Genomic DNA, 23290 nt, shown 5'->3' on the forward strand with positions numbered 1-23290 from the left:
GTCACTATCCCTAATAATCCCCACTCTGCTCTCTGACTCCATGAATTCAATTTATTTCACATATGAGATTATGTTGTATTTATCTTTCTTAGTCTCACTCATTTTTAGCATAGTTTCCACAAGGTTCACACACACTTTTTAAATGATAGGATTGATTACTTTTAAAGGCTGGAAAGAATTCCACTGTGTGTAGGTACCACACTTTCTTTATCCAGTCATGTGTTAATAGACACTATGTTGATTACATATCCTGGCTATTGTTAGTAATAACACAATGGAGGTCATAAAGCAGATGTCTTTTGACAGTGATTTCATTTCCTTCACAGATGTATTAGTTACATTTCTCAATGAAGTGACAGGGAATTCTGCCAAAAGTACCTTAAGGAAGGGTTTACTTTGGATCACAGTTTGGAGGTACAGTTCAACATGGTGGGAAAGGCATGGCGGTAGGAACTTGAGGTGGTTGATCATTGCATCCACAGTGGGGAAGCAGAGAGTGGTAAGTGTTGGTGGTAATCTCCCTTTCTCCCTTTTATTCAGTCTGGGACAACAGACCATGGAAAGATACTGCCCACAGTTAGGGTGGGTCTTCACACCCCATTAACATAATCTAGACATTATCTCATAGATACACCCAAAAGTTTGTCTTTTGGGTGGTTCTAGGTCCTGTCAGGTTGGCAATAAATATTAACTATTACAAATTCACCCATGCCAACTTGTCATGCAAACATATTGCTACCAAGCCATAATCTTCATCCCTTATCTCCATAAGCATATGGCCATCTCATAATTCAAAATATATCCAGTCCACTTCAGAATTCTCCATATTCTTTAACAGTTTAGTACTACTCAGTGGTGTCAAGGGTTTCTTAACTGTGGCTCCTATAAAAATCAAAGAACAAGTTACATATTTCTAACATACAATAGCAAACATTCCTCTCCCAAAAGGAAGGATGAAGCACTGCAAGAAATAATCAAGCCAAAACAAGATGGAAACTTGATAAGGAAAGCACCATGTTCTGCAGCTATGTGTCTGGTACCTGGGACTCATGACAAAATCATCAAATCATCTGGGAACCAAAGAGCTTAGCTAGCCCTGTCCCTCCAGCTCAGTTGCCTATAGCACACATGTGCTCCACCCTCAGGGTTTCTTTGCAGGGTCTGTGACCTTGCTACACATTGCCTGGCCTTAGCAGCACTCTAGAACGGTGATATAAGACTCCAGGACCCTCCACAGTCCTGTATCTTTCATGCCTACAAAATTAGTACCATGGTGGACCATTCTGCCACATTTTGCTGGCAGCTTGGGGTGGAGCCTTGTTTTTTTTAAGCCTGGACCACCTTCAGCAGTATACTCAAGTATCTCTTCAGGCAACATTGTACAGATAGTTTAATGAAGTACCCTTTGGTGACATGTGTCCTGATGATGCTGTCACTTTCATAACCCACAAACAGTCTGATGACTCAGCATGCCACTCCTAAATACATGCCAGAGAGGTTCAAGAATGTTAATATGTCAGCAGGGGTACAAGAGCGCTCACAAAGACACTGTTCTGAACAGCAAAAACAGACACCAAATGTCTGTCAACAGGAGAAAGGAAAACATGACCTCCAGTGTAAAGCAGGGAAGAGGGACCATATCTGCACAAGAACACAAGCACATCTCCAACATCGAGTTAATTGAAAACAAACAAAGCTAGGAGACCACACATGGTATCCTCCAACCTGGAAGTCAACCAAAGCGTAACCATACAATACACCTGTTACCCAACGTGAGCTCACAGTTTGGGCCCATGAGCTGAGTCAGGACACTTGTCCTCAGTAAGTCAATTAAAAGAGCCTAATTAATAATGGAAAGCAGAAGTAGATTTATTCAGTGTGGCCCCTCTGGAGGAGAGATAAAGAGGTCCAATAAATGCCCACCCCCATCCCAAAGCTGTCTTTGGGTCCTAAGGTGAGACTGAAGTTCAAATATAGGGCCAGGATATGCACAGCTGAGTGGTCCCAGGTCAAGGTGTGGTCCCACCCACATAGTCTGCTGTAAGGTGGTCGACAAGTTGTTAGAAGTGTCTTTCCTAGAAACAAGTTTCCTCTCTGGCTAGGGTCTTCTCCTGGGGAAACACTCGTTGTTTCAATATTCTTATAATCAAATTAAGAGACACAAGTGTCTCATCAGAAGATCTTCATTTCTACCAGGCCACTGACCTACCTACATGGGAAAAAAAACCTTGCTTATAAAGTCAAGAGGAATAAGACACAAACCAAGATAGGCATGAAAGGAGACTATGGTAGGGGAAGCCACATAGGCGTCCCCAAGTTGGGTGTTGGGTTCATGGTTGTATGTTACAGTTTACCATATCAATTTTATACACTACAGATAATAGACTGCCCCCAAAAGTGGTAAGAATGTATTATCTCCAGGAAATGAATCAGAGGTAGGAAATACTTAAAAACAGAAACTTGTATGTGGCCTAACCTCCAATGCCAACGGTCCCCATATGATTCTACTCTGCATTAACCACAGGAATGCAGAAACATGGTGCCATTGTTTGTTGTATCTCTAAGAAACTGATACTTAGTAGTATAAGAATATTGAATATTGTAAAATATAGTAATTTGTCAACTTATTTTTCTTGAGTGTGTAGGAGCCGTATGTGGTGCCTGCTTGCATCTGTGGTGTACACACGCAAAAGGTCTATCTCCATGGATCTCCACCTTACCTTTGGAAACAGAGTCTTGAATTCAACCTGGAGCTCACTAGTTCAGCTAGAATGGCTGTCCAGTGAGCACCTGAATCCACCTGGGTCTGCCTGCCAGCCCTGGAGTTACAAGCTTCTTAGTCTCCTCTGCCTCCCCCCCCCCCCGTGTGTGTGTGTGTGTGTGTGTGTGTGTGTGTGTGTGTGTATGTGAGCTCTCAACTACTGCTCCAGCACTATGCTGGCCTGCTGCCATGCTCCCCAACATGATAATCTTCTAAAACTGTAAGTAACCCTCCAATTAAATGCATTTCTCTATAGGTTTCCTTGGACATGGTGTTTGTCATAGCAATAGAACAGTAACTAAGACAGACATGCTACTGGATTCCATCATGACATTTTCATGTATGCATCTGGTCACAGTCACCCACAGTGATCATTGCTTCTTGGTGTGCACCTTGCATGGTGTAACAATCCACAGGAAGACATGACATAGTCTTGTTACTTTATAGTTCTACCTAAAGGGAGAGCATCTGACAGTAAGTTACCTAACATTAAAATGGGCAGAATTCCAAGATATTCCTTGCTATCTTCAAAATCCATTCCCACAAACCTGTCAACTCCACCTTCTTTGTCCCTCTCGCCAATCCCATGGCCTCGAACTTGAGGTTACACAGATCCTTGATCCTCATATGTCAATGTTCTCTGCTCCCTGCGAGGCATCTTTATCCTTCCTCTAAGCCTGCAGACCTAGACCTAGTGTTCCCAATCCCTGCAACACAGTCCCCAGTGTAGAACAAGGAACACATCACCCTGAGGATAATACTGCTGCAAGTGCTCAACTTCCAGCATGAATCCAGGAGCCTGACAGTTTGCATCTCTGCCTCCCATGATGCTTTGAGCCACCTGAGGCTGAAGTCCAGCACTTTGTTTTATATCCCTCCAAAGCCATGAGCCTCCCAGTAATCACACAATCCCATTCTAGGAACACGAACGCACTAAAATTGTTACACAATAGAGGGGATGATGCTCCCAGTGTCCCAGCCCTGGTCATGAACTCGGAGATGCTCTTTCACTGGTGCTAACAGACAGCACTCTAGAAATCCAGCATCAGGAATTGTTCTGTGGAGAGCAAGATTCCACGTGCTACAAATGCAGAAGTCCTGCAAGAAGCCATCTCTAAGAGGTGACAATGCCTTTGTCATCTAAGACTCTCCCAATGGGATCTGAGACATCATGCCCTGGATCTCACTTCACTAGAGTCACCCTTCACATGGGCATCTCTGGACACAGTCTGTAAACCAAATGTGCAACAGCAAAGTCTCCAAAACACAGAGGTTTCCTGTAAGGAATGGTTTTTTCCTGCTTCATATTGCCTTATGCCTTTTGTATTCCGACTTTGAATACATTCTTGTTCCACAATCCTTTTGACTCCTGCCACCTTCACTAGGCCTACCTACCTGTTTCCAACTTTTAAAATATGTGGGTCATCCTCTTTGGACACGAGGGATTGGTTCTGTTTCACCAGGACAGGGCAAAGCTCCTAGAACTCAACAGAGTTTCACAAAACCTGGCAGCACTGGCACATGGCTGCTATTCCCAGGGATGCTATTCCAAGTTGTTCAGGGATACTCTTCCTGGCTGCCCAGGGATGCTTTCTCTTGGTTTTGCTTCTTCACTTTTCAGATTAGAGGGACACTCAGGAGTAGTTATGCAAGCTAGTTTGCAGGATCTCAGATAAATAGAGTGCCAACTAGCTGCTTTCACAACTTTCAAACTAATTGCTTAATGCCATGATAAGCTTCTTAAGTTTCATCTTCACTGTGTTGATAACCCACTCTGAGAGGCCTATGTTTGATCACAGTTAATTATAATTGAAGTTAGAGAAAGAAAATGAAAAAAATGTATAGTACAGGCTTTTCATTTCTTCTACATACAGGGATAAGTCTATGTATACGTACACACACACACACACACACACACACACACACACACACACACACACACACACACACACGCCAAAACCCCACAACCTCAGGAGGCAACAACAGAAGCAAACCAAAACACATGTACTGACTTTCCATGCCACTGGGTGAGGGATGGACAAACAAAACTTTAGTTCCCACTTCTCTGAGAAGCCTGGGGAGATGATGTTGGGTCTTGTGCAAATGCCTTCAGACACACTGTCACTCATTAGATTTTGGTTGGCTTTTGTTATTGTAAGCAATAAAGACCCATTAAGGAAAACCTACTTCTGGCCAAGAATTTCTGTGCTGGGTGGAGACCTAACCTTCCAGCTGTGGCCAAGGGGCACCCCCTAGAAGGCTGCATCTCCTTGAGCTATGTTACAGAAATAGATGGAATAAGAGTCCATTAATTAGATGCTGTACTTTTCCTTCCCAGAATTCCCCTCTACCCACTAGCTCAGTAGCTTACTGGACTTACAGTAGCCACTGTAGTCATGTGGCTGCATAATCTGTCTCCTACTTTCCCCTTTTCTTATTTTTCTTTTTTCTTTTCTTTTTCTTTTTTTTTTTCAAGACAGTGTTTCCCTGAGTGGCTTTGGAGCCTGTCCTGGAACTCACTCTTGTAGACCAGACTGGTCTCGAACTCACAGAGATCCGCCTGCCTCTGCCTCCTGAGTGCTGGAATTAAAGATGTATGTCACCAACACCCGGCCTTTCTATGTTTGTCCAAGCATGCTTTTCCCCTAACGTTTTGTGCTTCTTCACTCTTCCCATGCCAGCTTAAAGGGCTCTTTTCTTTCTCTCCCATGCCCACCTCTTCTGGTTAACTTCTGGGTTTATTGGCTCCCCACCCTGAGGTTTTTTTCTTTAAATTCTAATAAAATTATCCTTAAGATTCTCTTTGAGTCCATTCTTAAATTCCTTTATTAATGAGACTAAGAACCCCGAGATTTCCTCCATATCTGTTTCCTAGCTTAGTTTGGGGCTGAAGGAGCCCAGTGAGGGACAGGTTAGAGTACACACCTGTACATTACCTACTGCAGAGACAGCATCTTAGCACATGGGCTTTAAAGAAACGAATACTCAGAGACCCAGTATATTTCTCTCTTATTCCATGGGAACACACTTCCAACTGTTGTTTCAGTCTCACTAGGAGATTGAAGGCTTTGCTGACAAGTCCCTGGGAGATGCAGTTTCCTTACATCATGACAAGTTTGGCTGAGGCAATCTTTTTCAAATTCCTACATTTTCTGCAATGTTTTCATAGCTTTCAGATCAGCATTAAAGTTGGCTTTTTTTTACCCATTACTCAATATTTAGGCTTTTCTCCATTAATCAAAAATATATGCAAGATAGTCTATATCCTCATGATCTTGATTATTGATTAGTGAATGACACTACATCAGTCAGCTTATCTCACAGCTGAATTTCTGGATGGGAGCTCTTCCTCTGGGTAAACTTACAGGAAACGGCTACTTGCAAGATTGTCACCATTGTCATGAGGATGTCACTATGACTAAAAAGCAACATAGAAAATGCCAATTGATTTGATGCGGACATCTAAGATTTTAAAAAAGACAGATAATCATTTTTATCATTTTGTTCATGCTTCTATCTCCGAGAGAGAGAGAGAGAGAGAGAGAGAGAGAGAGAGAGAGAGAGGGTCCATCTCTCTAAAGAAGAGTAAGGCTGAAATTCAAACAAACTCTTCTCGGCATAATGATACATATTACTACCTGTCGTCTTAGAAATCATAGGGTACAAATCTGCCAGCAATACCTGTAGAGTTCATAAGGGATATTCTGGAGTTATGCTTCTTACCATGCCACTTTGTAAGAAAGGTTAACTTACTTGGTGTGCACATCTGAATCTGTCAAGTACATCATTGTGTAGTTGTATGAACTGGAATTCCATTTTAAAAGTTACACTTAAATTGAAGACTATGAAGGCCAATCAGCTGTGTGTGTGTGTGTGTGTGTGTGTGTGTGTGTGTGAGAGAGAGAGAGAGAGAGAGAGAGAGAGGTTGGAATGTTGCATATCAAAAGCCAAGATGATATTGAACTCTTTTTAGTCCCTTTCATAGCCCACCTTTGACCTGGTATGGTTTTGGCAAAAGGAAAATCTTTGGATTGTATTCATTTAACACCACAAGTTTCAAAAACCCCAGGAACCAGGCATTCATTAGACAACACTTGAAATCTGCATAGCTGCTTTGGCTCAAGGCATCTATCTCATGTCTCCACCACTGTATTTATGACTTTCTTTTGTTCTGGAACTAATAAAAGTGTATATAGCTATTTCTATGTTGGAACTGGTCATTCACAGAAACGTGCATCTATGTTCTCAGGGCACGGCCACTCATATTGGCTTAGAATGAATGCTTTCTTATTCCTTTTGGAACAAAGATGTTTTGGATCTGCTCTGTAACCATCTCTGGGGATTATTGTAGAGGATGCCCCTGAGCTCATGAGGAATCATCCACTTTCTTGGCCAAGGGGATAAAACGGATGCAGAATTAAACAAACTAACAGTCTTGTGGGACTCAGTTGAACACTTGCCATTCTAAACACATGTCTTATGACTCGATATATTTACTTAAAAGGCTAAATTACAAACATTTTGTCACTTTGGCATAAAAGTGTAGCTAAGCTGCCTGCCAAGAGGAAACCCTTGTGTGGCCTGAGAGTATCTTCTGCTGTCACCTAATTGGCAAGCTGAAGAAATCCGTGGTGGTGTGCAGGTGGAACCCAAGTTTTCCCACAGGAAAGGGCAGCTTCTGAGTTAGAGACTAGGAAGGACCCTCAAAAGAGCTCAAGTTTTCACTCATATCTAATGCCATCCTAACCATGGTGGGCCTCTTAGGTTATAGTCTCAGTCTAGAGCTGCAGTAGCCAGACAGGACAGGCACCTTCACAGAAAGACATGGTGGAGTTGTGTATGAATGTGTGTGGTACTAAAAAATACATCACCCCCCATTTCCAGATATATACAGTTCCTAAGCCTTGAGACTCTGTGGAGGCTAATGGTTTTCCATGTGTCAGCACATGGATATAGAAAGGAGGGAGCTTCTCACAGGGAAGACTGTGACAGGAAGTGAGCTGTATCCCAACCCCAGCCCTGAAGAGCAAATGGCTGAGGGTGAGTTGACCTCAGGAGCCCTCAACTTCATCAGTCACACTCATGTGACAAAGCTATCACAAAAGCCCCAAGGGCAAGATACAGAGTATTCCAGTTGACATCTCAAATGTTCCTCAAAGGCCAGGTATTGGCAGCTTGGTCTCAAGCTTATACTGCTGTGAGGAGGCACCCACGGGTGCCTTCTATCTGAGAAATGCTGGTGTGCAAAGTATTATTTTGAGTGTGTAAGGAGAGGGAAAACCAAAGAGTTTGTCTTGTGTCTCAAAATATGGAGAGCTGAAAGAAGAGCTCTTTTAAGTAGTTTTAGCAAAACCTTGTTCTGATGTCCCATGGGTCACTGGAAGGCAAATGAACAGCAGATGTCCTTCCTATATGTCCTTTCCAGTAACTGAATGAGGAAGTGGGGGCCTTCCAAATCATTGATGAGCTGTGAGGCTTTGTTTCAGAACAAAGACAACCCTTGCAGCCCTAGACAAGATGCTGCTGTGCAAATAAAGGATTCCAAAATTCCAAACCACAATCCTTTCCTCAAGCATCAGGACCAATACGATAGACCTACCCTGGAATAAACCATGGCCAGCTGTCTTCCGTCTAAAAAATATTCTCATCTGACTTGTCCCACAGGGTAGAAGCCACTACAGGCTTCCTGGAGCTAATTACATTTAAATTAAAATTAAGTAGAGGTAGAACTTCATTTCTGCAGTGGCACTAGCCCATGTGTCCAAAGGCCACTGTTTGGCCAACACAGTTAAGCACACAAAAGTCCCACAGGATGGCACCACGGGCCCACCTGAAGAACAGCTCTCCTCCAACACACTAACAGGTCTGCACTTTGTCATTTAGCAATTACCCAGAAGAAATTATTCTTACTGGGCCAGAAACAAAAAAAAAAAAAAAAAAAAGGATAGCACAATTAGAACAGACAAAGTTTTAGAAAACACAGTCAACAACTCAAGGTGCAGACACTGGAGCTAAGCCATGACAACTGTGGTGTTCCAGCCTTTACTTCACTTGTGAAGCCTGTGGCCACTGACAGAGTCAAAGACTTCTGGACCTAAATTAATCCCCAGCAAATATCCCAAGTCAGTCCCACAAGCAGTTACTGCCCTCCCAAATTAAAATGAAGGATAGTAAATGGGCTTTGAAGGAGTTTGTTTATTTATTTGTTTGTTTTCTCCCAATAGATGAAGCAGTGGCCTTTCGTATATGCAGATAATTAGGAGAAAAACTAAACCTGCTCTTTGGCCAATCAACAGTCATTGCTCATGTCATCCTCCAATGCTCTTCTTACTGATCGTCACCAGCAAGAAACACATTTGGCAGGTATCAACACCATGGGTCGTCTCTGGACTTCCTGTGCAGCCACTCCCTTAGAGAAGGTCTAGAAGGTCCTTCCATTCATGAGTGTGAGTGTCAGCGAGTTGCACTTAGCAAACCACAGCCCTGTCATTTGAAACTGTTCGCCTCTGGCCAAGTTCAGTCAATGAGGGAGGCGCAGCGATGCGTGTGAAATGAGGCTTAAAGCAGGGGCCCGCTGGCAGGAAAACTGACACTGTGAAATTAATGTCACAACATATAAGTGTTGCCTCATGAAAGAGGGAAAAGCCTTAGTTCCAACTAATTAGTCATCTCTCTGGAGATCCACGCTGCCATGGCTCTTGGACACACCACAGTGCCTGGAGTGGACTTCCCCCAGTGGATTCTGGGAGTGATACATTGCCCCCAAACACATTATCTTCCACTAATTATGAGCAAAACTAGAATCACTCACAGCCACGAAACTAAATCCCTGAACCATGAAACTTTGGAGTTTCTGTGACCAGATGGCCTCAATTCACGTAGAAATAAAACGTTAGACACACAGTCTCAAGCCTGGTTTTCTCCTGCTCAGGGGGAGGGAGAAGAAAAAATGGTTTTAATTGCATGAAGTTGGTGGGGATGTCTCTGCTAGAAACATAACAATCCCATGCTCTGAAAACAGTCACCAGCAGTTTCATGCTTCCAGCAAAGTATGTTTTGCACTAATTAGACAGTCACTGGTTTTACCATACAGTTAGTTAATCTGTGCTGCCATAAAAATTATAACACTGTCAGTGTTGGGTAGTGTCTGCCAACTTGACATAGAGTTACTGAGAAGAGGGAGCCCCAATTGAGGAGCTGCCTCCATCAGGTTGGCCTGTGAGCATGTCTATGGGGAATTGTCTTGGTTTCATGCAGGAGGGCCTAGTCAATTGTGGGCAGTGCTACCCCTGGGCAGGTAGTCCAGAATTGTTTAAGAAAGCAAATTGAGCAAGCCAATAAGAAGAGGTCTTTTTTTTATGATCTTGCCAGTTATGCCAGGTTCCTGTTAGAGCTCCTTTGCCCACCTACCTCAGTGATGGTCTGTGACCTGGGAGTTGTAAAATGAAACCTTTTCCTCCCTTAGTCATGGTGATTGTCACAGAAAAGAAGCAAAGTGGGACACCCTCCTCTCCCTTTCTATGCATCTTAAGTTCCCTCTAAATGGTGGGCAAAACATATTAATAAAAGTTACACGAACCTTAACAACATACACTGCACTTTACCAGGGCATTTCTTCCTGTGGCCAAGGGAAAACGGAAATTGCTGTTGTGAAGAAGTGGCAGAGGGTAGTGTGGGAGGGAGGAAGGGGGTGCCCCTGAGAGAAATGGCAGAAAACAGAACAATGAAGACCCAAGCCTGTTCTGTGGGTTACACAGCCACAACCAATCACTCTACCAAAGCTGAAAACTGTGGTATCCTACACACATTATATTACCTGGAGAAAATATTCTGCAGCCTCCAGCTAAAGATGCCTATATTGTAACTATTACTTTTAAAATTGAAATAATATTTCTGAAGAGGATTGTAAGGGATTTGGGAAGACTGTACATTCAAGACTGAAAAAAAAAACTGATTAATGAATACAGTTAAGGTCATCTTTTTAAGCCATGAAAATGAGGCTACTGGAATGTATGAATTCATTATAGTGGACTTTTGGGTTTTGCTGGCAAAAAAAGGCTTTGGGGAGGGGTGAAAACACACACACACACACACACACACACACACACACACACACACACACACAAAGTAAGACCCTCTGCAAAACTGGGTTGTGGGGGGTACTTGGGAAGCCAAAGCCTGGCCTGTCTCTGAGGGCTGGGAGTTCTCAAGTCTTTGGAGTGATTTAGGGTTGGTCAGTTTGAAGAAAGACAGGAAAGCTGATTGGCTCAAAACTGCTGCTTAAACATGTCCTGATCTGGCCTGAACTTGTTGAGACAATACATCAGCAGAGCGCCCCAAAGGAGGGAGGAAAAGCCCGAAAGGTCTTTGTTTTAAGCTGCCAGGGTTTTGCCTCAAGTAAGGAGGCTGGGGAAGAAGTCAGCCATCTTGAAAGTTGACCGTGTTTGTTACTTAGTCAAGGCACCTCTCCCTATCCGTCTACCAGGGAGTCCATCTAACTCCTAGTCCCGTGTCCCCCGTCTCAGGGGTTACCTTAACTACTGTTAGGGGTTTAAGTGTACAGACCACTCTAACAGCTTCTGATAGAACAAAGGGGAAAATGTAGAAGGGGAAGCAGTCGGGTGACTCAGAGAAGGGTCAATCTAAGGGGTCACGATCAAACTTAACAGATGGCAAAGGTCTAAAATGTAAGAGAGCCCTGTGATGACAGCATGCCTCCTTGGAGCATGCTATGTGAGCAGGCTGCATCTATAACAGAAAGAGAGAGACTGTCGGTACTGCTATAATCCCTACTGGGAGCGTAGCTAGGAAAATATTTGGGCATATTGGCCTCAAAAGAGGAAGGGGACAAGCAAGAAAGCCATCCAAAGAACCTTTGGCAGCATCATCAGAGGCATTAGCAAGATTGATGGTTTGGCTTAAGAGCTTCAGACGCTTTCCACTGGTGGGTGAGTTCAGAAGTCAGCCATCAGGTCCCTTCAATTACAACCCCGTGGGGAACATTAAGAGGCAAGGTTAATGAGGAAAATTCTTCCACATTATGATTAGCACAGGTCCTGTTTAAGAATCTTACAGCTGGCTGGACCTTGTTCCAGAGTCCTGCAGAATAAAATCAGGGCAAATGGTTTTCTCCACATCTTGACTGTCATGTTTCATTTGGTTGACATGTTTTGTTTGACAGATGGAAGTGTAACTGCAATCAGCTGCTCATTATGTCAACCTTCTGTGTAAAGACTGAACACCTGAAACCTTAGTAAGAGAAGTCACTTCAAGTCATTGTCCTACTGGCAGAGCCCTCCCAGCAACAGATGCCTGTGCCTGTGTATCTGATGCAGTTTCTGGTGGGGATGGGCATTGTGGGCCAAACCTAAGTGAAACCCAGATTCTATTTGTTGAAGTCACAACCAGACATCAATATCTAACTGACAATCTAAAAGGGAAACAAAATTCTATTGGGTCTTTTTTATATTGTCTAGCAGTCCCAGGGACACCACTCAGGTGTCCTGAATAATAGTTTAAGTTTTAGAATATTTAGACACCTATACTTTTCAACTATAAGAATTAATATATTATTTTCCTTTATAAAGTAAATTTGTGGAGTTCAACAATGATGGCTGACATGGTTACAGCCACTGAGTACCCTGACGGCAGCCATGGCTACCCATGCTGCTCCTGTTTCAGGTCCTAAAAAAGAATGTTACAGAGAGTAACAAACAAGTCACAGGACAAAGTCAACAGAAATAGTCAAGACAGTTTCTAACTGACCTATGGTTGTACTATCCATAAGAGATGGACAATCCTCTTATCAAACATAGGCTTGGGGTGTTTCCAATGCAATTCCTATACTCCCTGGGAAGAAGGAACAGTGTTACAGGGTGGGTCATGTCCAACAGTAACAGACATGATGAAGGACAGAACTCCAGGATCATCAGAATATGAAGAATATGACCTTATTTGGAGACAGGGTTTCTAAGAAGTAATAAGGACAAAGGCATTAGAAGACCTAACCCAATCCTTAGGAAGAGGAGAAATTTGCACAGAGCTATGCACAGAGGAAAGATGATGAGAAGATGCTAGGGGAAGATGCCATCTACAAACCAAAGAAGGCAGAGGTCACCAGAGGCTAGGGCACCTTGCAATAGATCTTTGTTCACATCCTGTGTGGGGGTGGGGCAATCACCCACGCCTAGCTATTCTTGGTTATCAAGTTGACTAATTCTGGAATTAACTAAAACCTAAATGATTGGGCACACCTGTGAGGGGCTTTTTCTTAATTAAATCATGTGAAGCTTGAAGACACCTCTAATCCAGACCTTTGAAGTGGAAAGATTGACCTTTAATCTGGGCCACACCTTCAGCTGGCAGCCTGTATAAATGTTTGCTCTCCCCCTTGCTGGCAAGTCCATTCCTTCACTGGCATTAGAGCCTATTTTTCTCCTGAATTCTGGTGTACACAGAAGATAACCGAGACATCCAGCCTCATGAAATGAACAACTACTGGATTCTTAGGACTTTGATGGTAGACAGCCATTGTTGAGCTAGCTAGACCACAAACCATTCTAATAAATTCCTTAGATAGATATATAGATATTCCTTCATCCTGTTCCTCTAGAGACCCCTAACAAATACACCTGATATTGGATATAATAATAAGGTAACTTTCTGCTGTTTCATCTCCCAGTGTGGGTGGTCTCTCTCTGTAGCCCTAGCCATAGGCATTGCTGTGGAGGGAAGCAGGGAGGGACAGTGAGGAAAAGAGAATAGAGTGCACACAGGCCGGGAGCGGTGCATCTGCACGCGAGGGCTACAGAAGAGACTCAGAGGAGTGCCTGGGATCTCAGAGAGACAGCTCAAGACTGAAATTCAACAGCCCTACTTAATCCAAAGGGCTCAGGTGAAGCCATGTGACATCATCATAAGGAAAATGAATAGCTCCTGCACCAGTGGCCTCAACTGTAACTTGTTTGCAGAAACTTAATACATTAAGGCAAAAACTCGAATCAGAAAAAAATGTGAGGCCCGAAGTCAATGGCAGACAGCACATGTTTTTAAGTCAGCAAAAATGGAGCACACAAGAGTGTCACAGACACAGTTGTGCAGTTAATACCATAAAATTTTTAGTCACAGAATGAAGCATCCTCCAGAGCCCAGGCTTCCTAAGCAGCCTTCTCATGGGCAACACAGCTCCTTAGACAGTGTCCTCTGGCCCCAACAGCTTCCACTGTTAATACCCTTGCACCTGGCACCTGACATTTCCATATGCTGTCAGGTCTGATTCCAACAGGGCAGAGGGTACCTTAGCATGGCTCACCACAGACAAGACATTCAGCTATACTGTGAAACAGCAGACTTCTTCATCTGCTATGATTTGGCTCTTAAAATGTCCCCCAAAGGGTCCAGTGTCAAAGGCTCAACAACTACTGGAAGGTGGTGGTGGTGTCATCAGAGACCTAGAAAGAGCTGTCAAGACTGGATCCCTTTCTGTCCCTCTTTGCTTCCTGGCTGGCACAGTGTGAACAGCTCTGCCTGGACCTGCATACTTGTCACAGTGGAGTACTGCCTCGTCACAGGGCCAAGGCAAGCAGGCCAAATGATGCTGAAGTAAATCCGTGAGCCAAAATGAATGTCCTCCCTCATAAATTGCTTAGCTCAGAGGTTTTGTTTTCATGGTGACAGAAAGCTGACTACACCCTCTTAATCAATGCCAACATGCCTTCCTTTGTTGGCTTGGGTTTTCATAATTAAGTGTGCTGACCATGCAGCATAAGCAACAGACATTTGCTTCTTATATTCCAGGGCTGGAGTCAAAGATAAGGAACAAAGCAGTTCTGTGACTAGCAAGCACTTCCCTTGCTGAATTTTTAGGTAGAGGATTTCTTGTGCCCCTGTAATGGGTTTGCAAAGGGATGTGATGGTCAATGTAGAACAGTAGTTCTCAACCTTCCTAATGCTGCGACCCTTTAATATATAGTTCATCATGTTGTGGTGACCCTCAACTGTAAAATAATTTTAATTGCTACTTCATAACTAATTTTGCTACTGTTATGAGTCACAACGTAAATATCTGTATTTTCTGATGGTCCTGGGTGAATCCTATGAAAAGGTCATTTCCCCCCCCCATAGGGGTCACAACCCATAAGTAGAGAACTACTGACCTAGATTGTCAACTTGACTGGACTGCCTGGGAGATTAGGGATGTATATACCTGGGGTGGTGGTGATGGCATTTCTATAGACGATTATCTGACAGTGAATGTTTTAATTCCCTCATCGATTCACAACATAATGACATTATCAGCTCACAATGAAAAGCAGGAGGCAAGATCCAGTTAGAGGAAGGAGGCGTGGGGGCGGTGCCCTATAGGACTGTCTTGCACTAGCAATTTCCTGTTTTCACTTTCTTGGCTTCCTGTCTTCAATGAGGAACAGCATCAGCTCCCACTGCCATGATGTTCTGGTTCAGAGACAGGGCCAAGCAGCTATGGACTGAACTCTCAAAAACCATGAGTCAAAATAAATCTCTTCCCTTATCTTATGTTAGATTTTTGGTCCAAGTGAGAAGATAATGCACTGGCTAATACAGGAGCTCACCAAGGGTTCTCTTAACTGCCTTGTCTAAGGAGATCTCTGTGGAACCAGGGCAATCAGTTGATGGAGTGCTTGTCTTGCAAGCCAGAAGATCTGAGCTTGATCCCCCAGAAACCACATATATAAAATGTCAGGTAGCATGCGCATGTAATTCCAATGCTGGAGAGGCAAAGATAGGCAAGAAAGGATTTTTAAACTAGTGAATTCTGGACAAGTGAGAGGCACTCTATAAAACAAGTTTATGCATCCGAAGAATCAACTCCACCCCCCTTTCTTATCCAACCCCAAGCATTCCTTAACCCAGCATCTTTTTTTATGGCTTTTTAAAAATTGCTTTTATTAATTCAAATTAGGAACAAGCTTGCTTCACATGCCAATCCCTTCTCCCTCTCCCTCCCTTCCCATTCCCTCTCCCCCTCCCCCACCTGCCCCCACCCTTTTCACCCTCCACTCCCCAGGCAGGGTAGGGCCCTTGATGGGGGCTCCCCAAAGTCCACCACAACATACTGGGCCAGGTCTAGGCCCTCCCCCATGTGTCCAGGCCAAGAGTGCATCCCTTCACCTGGGATGGGCTCTCAAAGTCCATTCTTACACCAGGGAAAAATACTAATCCACTTACCAGGGGCCCCCTAGAGTGCAGAGGCCTCCTAATTGACATCCATGTTCAGGGGTCTGGTTCAGTCCTGTACTGGCCTCCCAGACAGCAGTCTGGGGTCCATGTGCTCCCCCTTGTACAGGCCAGCTGTTTCTGTGGGTTTAACTAGCCTGGTACCGACCCCTTTGACCTTCATTCCTCCCTCTCTGCAACTGAGTTCCAGAGTTCAGTTCAGTGTCTATCTGTGGGTGTCTGCCTCTGCTTCCATCAGCCACTGGATGAGGGCTCTAGGATGGCATAAAGAGTAGTCATCAGTCTCATTATAGGGGAAGGACATTTAGGTTATCCTCTCACCATTGCCTAGATTGTCAGTTCATGTCATCCTTGTAGGTCTCTGGAAATCTCCCTAGTGCCAGATCTCTCCTCAGACCCATAATGGCTCCCTCTAATATGGTAACTCTCATCCTGCTCTCCTCTATTCTTCCCCTAACTCAATATTTCTGCTCCTCCATTTCCTTCTCTCCTCTTCTCCTCCTCTCATTCTGGCCACTCCCTCTCCCCTACTCTCATGCTCCCAATTAGCTCAGGAGTTCTTGCCCCTTCCCATTCCTGAGGTCCATGCATTTTTCCCTTAGAGTCCTTCTTGTTTCCTAGTTTCTTTGGTGAAGAAGATTATAGGCTGGTACTCCTTTGCTCTATGTCTAAAATTCATATATGAGTGAGTACATACCATGTTTGTCTTTTTGTGATTGGGTTACCTCACTCAGGATAAGTGATCTCAAAACTCTACCAGGGAACTCCTACAGCTGATAAACACCTTCAGCAAAGTAGCAGGATACAAAATTAACTAAAAAAAATCAGTAGCCCTCCTATATACAGATGATAAATGCAATGAGAAAGAAATCAGAGAAACATCACCCTTCACAATATCCACAAGCAACATAAAAGTGAAATACCTATACAGTAAGAACTTTGAGTCTTTAAAGAAAGAAATTAAAGAAGATACCAGAAAATGGAAAGATCACCCATGGTCTTGGATAGGTAGAATCAACATAGTAAAAATGGCAATCTTGCTAAAAATAATCTACAGATTCAACACGACCCCCATCAAAATCCCAATACAGTTCTTCACAGAACTTGAAAGAATAATACTCAACTTTATATGGAAAAACAAAAAAACCCAGGATAGCCAAAACAACTCTGTACAATAAAGGATCTTCTGGAGGCATCACCATCCCTGACTTCAAGCTCTATTATAGAGCCATAGTTCTGAAAACAGCTGACAAATGGAATCAAATTGAAAACCCTGATATTAACCCACGTACCTACGAACACCTGACTTTTGACAAAAAAGCTAAAGATATACAATGGAATAAAGATAGTATCTCCAACAAATGGTGCTGGCACAACTGGATTCAGACATGCAGAAGACTGCAGTTAGATCCATATTTGTCACCATGCACAAAACTTAAGTGCAAATGGATCAAAGATCTCAACATAAATCCAGCCACACTGAATCTTCTAGAAGAGAAAGTGGGAGATACCCTTGAATGAATTGGCACAGGAGACCACTCTTCCTGAATATTACACCAGTAGCACAGACATTGAGATCTGCAATTAATAAATGGGACCTCCTGAAACTGAGAAGCTTCTGTAAGGCAAAGGACGCAGTCAGTAAGACAAAACGACCACCCACAGAATGGGAAGAGATCTTCAGCAAGCCTACATCTGACAGAGGGCTGATCTCCAAAATATACAATGAACTCAAGAAGCTAGCCACTAAAACACCAAACAATGAAATTAAAAAGTGGGGTGCAGAACTAAATAGAGAATTCTCAATAGAGGAATCCATAATGGCTGAAAGACACTTAGAAAGTGCTCAAAATCCTTGGTCATCAGAGAAATGCAATTCAAAACAACTCTGAGATACCATCTTACACCGTCCAGAATGGCTAAAATCAAAAACACCAATGACAATCTATGCTCGAGAGGATGTGGAGGAAAAGGAACACTCCTCCATTGTTGAAGGGAGTGCAAACTTGTAAGACCACTTTGGAAATCAGTATGGTGGTTACTCAGAAAAATGGGAATCAGTTTACCTCAAGATCCAGCAATTCCGCCCATCCATACAACAAGGACATATGCTCAACCATGTTCATAGCAGCATTATTTGTAATAGCCAGAACCTGGAAGCAACCTAGATGCCCCTCAACTGAAGAATGGATAGAGAAAATGTGGTACATTTACACAATGGAGTACTACTCAGCAGAAAAAAAAGCAATGGAATCTTGAAATTCGCAGGCAAATGGATGGAACTAGAAGAAACCCAGCATCATCTTAACGACCCTTCAAGACACTTGTGCTATCATGTTCATTCATCTGCTGCCAGCTAGAGTGGCAGTTCCATTTAACTGTCCTTCAATGTCCTTTCTGTTTATTTGCAGTTACCCACAATTCTGCTTAGCAACCAGAAAACACAATAAATAACTTCTCCCATCAGCATTCAGGCTTCACTCCTTCAACTTGAAACAGTGCTAAAAATTCACCTTAGTTCCATTCACTGTAAAATATTGGGGACACCAGAAAAAATGAGAAGGAGAATATAAAATAACTAATTTTGGAGCCAGGAGGTTGGGTCTCTGGCTGTGTGGCCCTTGAGAAGTTACTCAAGCCTAGCAGCCCCATGTGTGAATGCAAGCATGCTACTGCAAGGGTTACATTAAAACAACTGGCTACATACCAAGACCTTTTGGTTCATAAGTAATTTTATTTAATTTCTAGTCATTTAGAAGATCAACACAGAACTCAGAATAACAGGTAAATGATTCAAGAGACCTCCACTTTTTAAAACATCCTATGGACTGAAATGTTAACAACGCACAGTTTGTGAAGGGCAAAGGCTGTAAGGAGACCCCATCTCTCTGGCTTCCCTAAAAATCTTCCCCGTTCACTGTTCTAACACACCATGTTGATTCCCACAAGAAGGCATAATTTAATAAGCTTTGAATTGCCGAGGGCTGTGTATTTTAAAACCCGAAGGGTTAATTAGCAGCTAGAGTGCAAGCGCTATGGTAGCACTCATAATTTAAGACAATTACCTCCGGTGTTCAGAAGCACTGGGCCGTGTATCTCAAGGCACATTTGTAGTATTACTTTTCTTTGCCCTTTTATAAATGTTTGATAATTTCAAAAACAGTATTTGCTCTTTTCTAGAAAGGGAGCAGACAAAGATAGGAACCTTTGCTCTCATTAACTAGCACTTCTCAGGCCTCTGGATCCTACTTCCCCTGCCCCCTGCAAGGCTCAGTCTTCTACTTGCTGAGGTAAGAATAGTCAACTGCTGGTCCAGGGAGGAGCTTGTTTTCCTTCTACCACAGTTAGGATTGGCCACAATTGACTTCATCAACCTCTTTGCTCCAAAACACAACTGCACAAAACTGACTGTATAGCCAATGTGGTTACGATTTCCATATACCAGGGAAGAAAAACACAAATGTTTAGTATCTTTTGAGAAAATTTACAGGCAAAAGACCTTATAGATCTCAGATAACTCAATTTAACAAAGGCAACACACTCCTGCAGATGGAAGGCATTAATTTTTTAAATAATATCCTTGGTTAAACATACAGGAGCTGAAATAGAAGTGAAAAAACCAGAGAGGGCTAGTCATCAGGAAAATTGCACCAATCACTTTATTTGAGTAAATTGACTATTTTTCTGCAAAGTAGCTCAGAGACAAGACCACCCCTGGGCAAGTACAGTTCACACAGCTTGTGCTTATCCAACTAATAACAGCAAATCACTCACTGATAAACACATAGTCATGTGTATGCTTCCGTTGCTTCTAGAGCAGGGAATTTTTTGAAATACTGTAATTTGTGTTGGGAAGTACACTGTTCCAACACTATACTCAACTCCATCATATTGGTGCTTTGTAAAACATGAAATTATCTTATTAAGATTATTTGGGTCAAAAATTTTTTAAAAAGATTACCTGGGTCACCTGACAACTTAGGAAAATATAAGTTACACAGAGACACAATATGAGAAATTGTTTGCTCACAGGTATAGTCACTGGAGGTTATAACAGTCATGTGGAGGGAGATTCCATATTCTCATTTCCTCTACTTTACCTCTTCAGTCTTTGTAACCTACAAGCAATGAGTAAGTGACTAAGGAATTCTAGCCCCTCTACCAAAGTGTCTTCCAAAGCCAAAACCATAACCTGAACACAGCACTAAGAGAAAGCAAGCCCTGTACCGCTTCTCCCACAGAAGCATGACCACTGGTAATAGCCAAGGAAGAGCAAGGCAGTCTTCTATCAGGACATAACATCTTCTTGGGGATTCAATTCAGAAAGTGTCCGAAATACTCGCTTGGCACAAAGTATTTGAAACACAAGGCTTTTGGGAGGAAGCTCAATGGTTAAGTATTAGTGTGTATGAGGCCCTGGGTTCAATTCCCAGCTCAAAACCCACAAGCAAATGAAGCAAAACCCACAAGCAAATTACAAACATATGTAATCTGTTTCTGTATGTATATTTCAAAGATAGAATACAACTTCTCTCCCATCAAGAAACAGTATCAATCTGACCTCATTATATTGTAGGTGAGTAGTGACTCAAATACCTGGCTATTATCATACTTGAACTATGAGGGAGGGTGTGTGTGTGTGTGTGTGTGTGTGTGTGTGTGTGTGTGTACCTGCAAACCTGCATGCACATGTGTGAGTAGACAAGTGTATGCTCACCTATGCATGTGTACACCAGAGATTAATGTAAGACTTCCTCCTCTATTGCTCTCTATCTTAGTTTTTAGAGGTGGGGTCTCATGTGACCTGCTACATTCCTCAGCCCTAAGTTGCATTTTTAATTGTCAACAGACAAATAATTCTTTCAATTATTTACTCCACTTATTTTAATGGCTGCCTTTAATATTTCATCTTTTTCCTATTGGATGTAGTCAATGAGAGGAGAGGGTAGCCAGATTTGGAGGATGGAAAGGCTCGTTAGCATGAAATATCAGTTAAAATTAAGGCATTGTAGCCCTGAGAGCATTGCAACTGCAAATACTGCATTTGTCGTGTGCAAACCCATTGTGTGCACGCACATGTGCATGTATATGTTTGTACGTGTGTGCTTGTGCATATGGCATGTGCTTGTATGCTCGTGTGTATGTGCATGTGGAGACCACAGGTCAAGGTCAGGTATTGTTCCTCAGAAACTGTACAGCTTCTTTTTTTGAGACAGGGCCTCTCATTGGCCTGGCGCTCACCAAGTATGCTAAACTGGCTGGCCAGTGAGCCCTAGGGCCGGGCTCTTTGTGGCCCCAGCTCTGGGATCATGCACGAAAGTCACTACACCTGGTTTCCAAGTGGATGTTGATTGAATGCTCACCTTACACTCTGATTCATCTCCCCAGCACCTCACTGTGTATCTTTTTTGTTGTTGTTTTGCTTTGCTTTTTTGTTTGTTTGTTTTTTTCAAGACAGGGTTTCTCAATAGCTTTGGAGCTAGTCCTAGAACTCTCTCTGTAGACCAGGCTGGCTTTGAACTCACAGAGACCCACCTGCCTCTGCTTCCAGAGTGCTGGGATTAAAGATGTGTGCCACCATGGCTCACTGTGGATCTTAAAGCCATCAAAGCCGAAGGGGAAGCTTTAGTCAGTAAACTGTTGTTTTCTACAAGTTTCCAGTTTTGACAACAAAACAAATCTCCAAGCCTTTGAAGGGAATCTGTGCTTCATCTGCAATGCTACTATTTTTTCCAGCCTTTTAAGTGATTAATGTATCAGGACTGGGTTTGTTAACTATCAGCATTAGTGAAGGAACGAGCCTTCAGCCTGACATCTACAAGAAATGACATTCTCTGTCCATAAGCCCCTGGTAGGAGAGAACATAGGTTATAACGTGTGTGTTTGACTCTTAACAAGGCAGGACATCAGCAAGCAAGTTACAAAAGGGTTGGGTCAAATCCAAAAACTAGGAAACTAGATTCAGCAAATGGACAGATTTCCAGGTTAGCTTCTCCGCCCATGTTCCCACCAATCCTTAGCCCAGAAGACTGGGAACGAGAGTCTAACCCGCTCTATAGATTTCCTGCACATTAATTCACAGAGCGAGTTACACTGATAGCATATTTCCTAGGTGTTAACTGAGCAGCTCTGAGGAATTTCAAGGGACCTTCTTGTGCACAGATAATTGGTACAAAGGTCCCTAGGATGAAGTTGCTTCCCTCCCTAGCCCTTCCAGCAAGGAAGACACTGAGACCCTAACTAAGCCAGGCAGCAAGTGACCCCATAGAGGCCTAAGGCAGTGGCAATAATCTTCCTAGTCCCACCCCTGAGGGCACTGCCCAGTATCTGTATTAAGATGAAAGAGGAGACACTCAGAGGGAAAGTAGGAGAGGGGCTGCTTCCTACACCAGTTTCCCAGAACTGCTCTAACTTTTCCAACACAGCAATAAGAAAGAAAAACCAAAGGGAAGAAATTAAACCTTGACTATTTCAGTAAGTCACAAGGTGGAACTCTGGAAAGAAACTAATCAGTTATAGTAAGCCATAAATGCAATCACTACAGAAAGCCAAGTCAGGAACACCTAAAGGAGGAAGGGTCATGAAAGGTCAGCAAAGGTCAGGATAGTATCTGGTGTTGTCTCCGCTCCTGAAAAGCTATGACAGTCCATTGAGTTTTCACTTTTATTCTGTCAACTGTCCTGATTGCTCCCTATTAATGAAGTAACCCTGCCATTTCTCAAAGGAGGGTACTAAAGTACCAAACATAAAGTAATAAAATAAGTGTAAAAATGTTTTAAAAATCAACTCCAGGAATTAAAACACAATGTTCACTTTTGTAAATGGCTTGTGAATAAGGAAAAGACACAATCTATTAGACTACAATTTTTTAAAAATTGCTCATGGCCACTAGATAATAACTATATTACCAGAGTCAAAACAATTAAAACAGAAGAAATAAAAACCTTTTCTACATGCAGTTTGACAGCAGCCTCTGCTATTTCCATACAAATGCCCAGGGTTTTCAGTCTTGCTTGAATCTGGTGGAGACTGATCAATTGAGTCTCATCTTCTACTCAAACTCTAATTAAAATGAACAGTAAGCTATTTGTATGTCTGCAATAATTTCCTTTTCATGGTACACCAGACTTCAGCTTTATTCTGCAAAATCATTTCCAATTAGCTATTTAATCTCTACATGTTTGCTTAAAATCCACCTGCACCACCCTGTAGCCTGATCCCGGCTGGAGGCTGGGCAGCAGCTGCTGGAGGAGTCAAGGGCTATTACTAAGTTCAATGGGAGCCACATGCCCACAGGTCAGACACCGTGATTTG

At 42.9% G+C, this 23290-nt stretch overlaps 1 protein-coding gene across 1 annotated transcript in view; it reads right to left on the minus strand.

The window, feature by feature from the left end:
- Atp8a2 (ATPase phospholipid transporting 8A2) overlaps positions 1-23290 on the minus strand; it is a 432334-nt gene that overhangs the window by 307575 nt on the left and 101469 nt on the right. The gene's annotated exons all lie outside the window — the stretch shown is intronic.

This window comes from Cricetulus griseus, assembly GCF_003668045.3.
Source record: "Cricetulus griseus strain 17A/GY chromosome 1 unlocalized genomic scaffold, alternate assembly CriGri-PICRH-1.0 chr1_1, whole genome shotgun sequence".
NCBI classification, from domain to species: Eukaryota; Metazoa; Chordata; class Mammalia; order Rodentia; family Cricetidae; genus Cricetulus; species Cricetulus griseus.